This window comes from Coregonus clupeaformis, unplaced genomic scaffold (genome assembly GCF_020615455.1).
Source record: "Coregonus clupeaformis isolate EN_2021a unplaced genomic scaffold, ASM2061545v1 scaf0352, whole genome shotgun sequence".
Classification (NCBI taxonomy): domain Eukaryota; kingdom Metazoa; phylum Chordata; class Actinopteri; order Salmoniformes; family Salmonidae; genus Coregonus; species Coregonus clupeaformis.
The window spans coordinates 72,869-78,868 of record NW_025533807.1 but is presented as its reverse complement, the minus strand read 5'-3'; positions in this window follow the sequence as shown (position 1 = coordinate 78,868).

The window sequence follows — 6,000 nt, the reverse complement described above, 5'->3', positions numbered from 1 at the left end:
CGCCAGCTGGCTGCCTACAATAATTACATACAATAATTGCCTACCATTCAGCTGTTTTCTAACCTCATTGTCTGAACCGTTAACGTTAGGTAGCAAGTGGCTACTGTGCTTGAAATTTAGCTAGCTTGTTGCTACCTGGATAGCTACTAGTAAACAATAGCTGGAACGACCGAGCGAACAGACGCGAACATGCTGAGTCAATTCAGTGGCTAGCTTTGCACTTGGCTAGCTAACAGTAGCTGCTAGGGGTAAGTCATAACCTACACTTGTGTTTTGTTTTTACATATTGATAGCCCAAGTCGTTCAAGGAATTCGGGACATGGGTGACTAGTTAACGTTAGTTTGGCTCTCTCTGTGTGTTCGTGCCGTGAAAGGAGGGGTTCTTCTTTGTCTGAAAGCAATGGCTAGCTAGTTTGCTAACTATTCTAGCTAACTAACTGGCTGAATAAGTTGACGACGGACTCGCTCAAGCTGTCGGGACTAACCCACAACGTTAGACACAGACACGAACGATCTGCTTGCGTGTTGATACACTGGTGGTTTGTTGTGGCTGATTATTGGCGCTAAACCGTGTTGTTGGAGACCGGCATGCTAGCTGGCTGTGGCGTCTTATGACGAGGTGCCCGGACGTTTTTCACGGAATAATACTGCACCTAGTTAGCTAGCTGAATAAACTAAGTTAGTCTATTCCTAGAAAACATTGAACCGCTGTAGTTTACAACAATTATAGTTTCTGAGGTGGAAGTTGGGAGAGTTATATTTGGGAGTTGTGGTGAGGGAGGCCCCGCTCTCTCCTTTCCCAGATGTTAAGTTCATTTCATTCCGATCTCCTCTGCATTATTGTAGCCATCTGCTGCAGCCTGTCAACTATGCCTCTGCCTATCCCTGTTCTCTCCTCTCTGCACAGGCTACACAAACGCCTCACACCGCGTAGCTGCTGCCTCTCTAACCTGGTGGTCCCTGCACACACCACCCACGTGGAGTTCCAGGTCTCAGAAAGCCTCTGGAACTGCTGTTCTGCTGCCAACAAGGCAGAGTTCATCTCAGCCTATGCTACCCTCCAGTCCCTCGACTTCTTGGCGCTGACGGAAACATGGATTACCACTGAAAACACTGCTACTCCTGCTGCTCTCTCCTCGTCCATGTGTTCTCGCATACCCCGAGAGCATCTGGTCAGCGGGGTGGTGGCACAGGAATCCTCATCTCTCCCAAGTGGACATTCTCAATTTTTCCCCTGACCCATCTGTCTATCTCCTCATTTGAATTCCATGCTGTCACAGTCACTAGCCCATTTAAGCTTAATATCCTTGTCATCTATCGCCCTCCAGGTTCCCTTGGAGAGTTCATCAATGAGCTTGACGCCGTGATAAGTTCCTTTCCTGAGGATGGCTCACCCCTCACAGTTCTGGGGGATTTCAACCTCCCTACGTCTACATTTGACTCATTTCTCTCTGCCTCCTTCTTTCCACTCCTCTCCTCTTTTGACCTCACCCTCTCACCGTCCCCCCCTACTCACAAGGCAGGCAATACGCTTGACCTCATCTTTACTAGATGCTGTTCTTCTACTAATCTCACTGCAACTCCCCTCCATGTCTCCGACCACTACTTTGTATCCTTTTCTCTCTCGCTCTCCTCCAACACTCCTCACTCTGCCCCTACACAGATGGTAATGCGCCGTCGCAACCTTCGCTCTCTCTCTCCCGCTTCTCTCTCCTCTTCCATCCTATCATCTCTTCCCTCTGCTCAATCCTTCTCCCTCCAATCTCCTGATTCTGCCTCCTCAACCCTCCTCTCCTCCCTTTCTGCATCCTTTGACTCTCTATGTCCCCTATCCTCCCGGCCGGCTCGGTCCTCCCCTCCAGCTCCGTGGCTTGATGACTCATTGCGAGCTCACAGAACAGAGCTCCGGGCAGCTGAGCGGAAATGGAAGAAAACTAGACTCCCTGCGGACCTGGCATCTTTTCACTCCCTCCTCTCTACATTTTATTCATCTGTTTCTGCTGCTAAGGCCACTTACTACCACTCTAAATTCCAAGCATCTGCCTCTAACCCTAGGAAGCTCTTTGTCACATTCTCCTCCCTGCTGAATCCCCCCCCACCCCCTCCTTCCTCTCTGTGGATGACTTCGTCAACCATTTTGAAAAGAAGGTTGACGACATCCGATCCTCGTTTGTTAAGTCAAATGACACTGCTGGTCCTGCTCACACTGCCCTACCCTATGCTTTGACTTCTTTCTCCCCTCACTCTCCAGATAAAATCTTGCGACTTGTGATGGCAGGCCGCCCAACAACCTGCCCGCTTGACCCTATCCCCTACTCTCTTCTCCAGACAATATCCGGTGACCTTCTCCCTTACCTCACCTCGCTGATCAACTCATCCTTGACCGCTGGCTATGTCCCTTCCGTCTTCAAGAGAGCGAGAGTTGCACCCCTTCTCAAAAAACCAACACTCGATCCCTCTGATGTCAACAACTACAGACCAGTATCCCTTCTTTCTTTTCTCTCCAAAACTATTGAGCGTGCCGTCTTTAGCCAACTCTCTTGCTATCTCTCTCAGAATGACCTTCTTGATCCAAACCAGTCAGTTTTCAAGACTGGTCATTCAACTGAGACTGCTCTTCTCTGTGTCACAGAGGCTCTCCGCACTGCTAAAACTAACTCTCTCTCCTCTGCTCTTGTCCTTCTAGACCTGTCTGCTGCCTTTGATACTGTGAACCATCAGATCCTCCTCTCCACCCTCTCTGAGCTGGGCATCTCCGGCGCAGCTCACTCTTGGATTACGTCCCTACCTGACCGGTCGCTCCTACCAAGTGGCGTGGCGAAGCTGTCTCCGCACCACGTGCTCTCACCACTGGTGTCCCCCAGGGCTCAGTTCTAGGCCCTCTCCTATTCTCGCTATACACCAAGTCACTTGGCTCTGTCATATCCTCACATGGCCTCTCCTATCATTGCTACGCAGACGACACACAACTAATCTTCTCCTTTCCCCCTTCTGATAACCAGGTGGTGAATCGCATCTCTGCATGTCTGGCAGACATATCAGTATGGATGACGGATCACCACCTCAAGCAGAACGTTGGCAATACGGAGCTGCTCTTCCTCCCGGGGAAGGACTGCCTGTTCCATGATCTCGCCATCACGGTTGACAACTCCGTTGTGTCCTCCTCCCAGAGTGCGAAGAGCCTTGGCGTGACCCTGGACAACACCCTGTCGTTCTCCGCTAACATCAAGGCGGTGACCTGATCCTGTAGGTTCATGCTCTACAACATTCGGAGAGTACGACCCTACCTTACACAGGAAGCGGCACAGGTTCTAATCCAGGCACTTGTCATCTCCCGTCTGGATTACTGCAACTCGCTGTTGGCTGGGCTCCCTGCCTGTGCCATTAAACCCCTACAACTCATCCAGAATGCCGCAGCCCGTCTGGTGTTCAACCTTCCCAAGTTCTCTCACGTCACCCCGCTCCTCCGCACACTCCACTGGCTTCCAATTGAAGCTCGGATCTGCTACAAGACCATGGTGCTTGCCTACGGAGCTGTGAGGGGAACGGCACCTCCGTACCTTCAGGCTCTGATCAGTCCCTACACCCAAACGAGGGCACTGCGTTCATCCACCTCTGGCCTGCTGGCTCCCCTACTCTGCGGAATCATAGTTCCCGCTCAGCCCAGTCAAAACTGTTCGCTGCTCTGGCACCCCAATGGTGGAACAAGCTCCCTCACGATGCCAGGACAGCAGAGTCACTCACCACATTCCGGAGACATTTGAAACCCCACCTCTTTAAGGAATACCTGGGATAGGATAAAGTAATCCTTCTACCCCCCTTTTGTTTAATGGTATTAAAGCCAAACTTGTTATATTCACTATAAAATATAACTTAATATAAAATAAAAATATATTTATTATATATAAAATATAAATATAAATATATTATTTATTATGTCCTGGTTTTATGGTGAGAATGTCAGTGGCATGCATGCAATGCAACTTTTCGAACGTGATCTGTTCCAATATGTAATAATATAAAACGGTGACGACATTCTCCTTTTCTCTTTATATTGGATCTTTGTCCAGCTACTGTGAAGAGTTTGGATGTGCGTAAAACCCTCCATAGTCTGCGTTATTTTTAATATCATATACCCAGTGCCTGTACTGTAAGTGTATTTAGACATTATCTACTTAAAACTAGTTGTTGTTTTGTTTAGAATTTGATTAGAATTACTCTTTTTAGTGAATATAATCTTGCTTATTGACAACATTTGCCATGTCCATGCTCAGCCATATTGTAATTTACAGAACGCCTAGCCCCTATATCAGTGAGAATGCTATGTACAGTGGAGAGAACGCATAGCCCCTATATCAGTGAGAATGCTATGTACAGTGGAGAGAACGCCTAGCCCCTATATCAGTGAGAATGCTATGTACAGTGGAGAGAACGCCTAGCCCCTATATCAGTGAGAATGCTATGTACAGTGGAGAGAACGCCTAGCCCCTATATCAGTGAGAATGCTATGTACAGTGGAGAGAACGTCTAGCCCCTATATCAGTGAGAATGCTATGTACAGTGGAGAGAACGCCTAGCCCCTATATCAGTGAGAATGCTATGTACAGTGGAGAGAACGTCTAGCCCCTATATCAGTGAGAATGCTATGTACAGTGGAGAGAACAAGTATTTGATACACTGCCGATTTTGCAGGTTTTCCTACTTACAAAGCATGTAGAGGTCTGTAATTTTTTATCGTAGGTACACTTCAACTGTGAGAGACGGAATCTAAAACAAAAATCCAGAAAATCACATTGTATGATTTTTAAGTAATTATGTTGCATTTTATTGCATGACATAAGTATTTGATCACCTACCAACCAGTAAGAATTCCGGCTCTCACAGACCTATTAGTTTTTATTTAAGAAGCCCTACCCTGTTATGTTTATGTTGTGCGGTCGGAGTCCGCACCTTTGGGGGGGGGGGGGTACTGTCACGCCCTGACTCAGGGGACGCTTATATGTTGAGTCAGGGTGTGTATATTCCTTGTTGTGTTTGTTTTATGTTGTAGGATCTAGTATTCTAGATCTATGTTGGCCGGTGTGGTCCCCAATCAGAGGCAGCTGTCGCTCGTTATCTCTGATTGGGGACCATACTTAGGCAGCCTATTGGCACTGTCTAGTCGTGGGATCTTGTTCCGTGTAAGGTTTGTTGTTCTGTACTACCTTGGACTTCACGTTTTGTTTCCTTTGTTGTTTTGTCGTGTTGTTTATTAAGTTCGATAAACATGTACGCATATCACGCTGCGCCTTGGTCTGTCCCGTCAATGAACGAACGTGACATCCTCTGATATCAGCTTGATCACGTAGCCAGATCCTCCAGTGATACATCCACACCAAGCTCCTCTGATATCAGCTTGATTACGTAGCTGGAAAGGTCCCAATTTTCAGATTGTAACAGTGAGCATTGACAGCATTTTAGCTATGTTTTCCTGGATATCTTCAGCTTTTTGTTGCTTTCTTTTGCATCTCTAAGTTGTTATATTTTCCTCTAAGGGAATAAATGGCTTGTTGGGTTTTTGTCTCTGTCACGCTCTGGCTCCGGGACTCTGTATATTGAGCCAGGGTGTGTTCTTTCATTGGGTGTATTTCTATGTTGGTATTTCTGTTGGGTTCATTTCTATGTTTGAGATAATGACTCCCAATCAGGGGCAACGAGTGTCAGCTGTGGGCTGGTTGTCTCTGATTGGGAGCCATATTTAATCTGTATGTTTTCCTTTGGGTGTTGTGGGTTTTTGTTCCGTGTTCAGTCTTTGTTACTGTGGACTTCACGAGTCGTCTTTTGTTTTGTATTTTGTGCTTTATCTATTAAAGTCATGTTCATTTCACACGCTGCGCCTTGGTCTACTCCTTCTCGTCAAGACGATCGTGACAGAAAAACCCACCATACAACGACCAAGCAGCGTGTCCAGGAACACACGCAGGAGGTGACTCTGGTGGATGTCCTCCTCGGTTGGGGGCA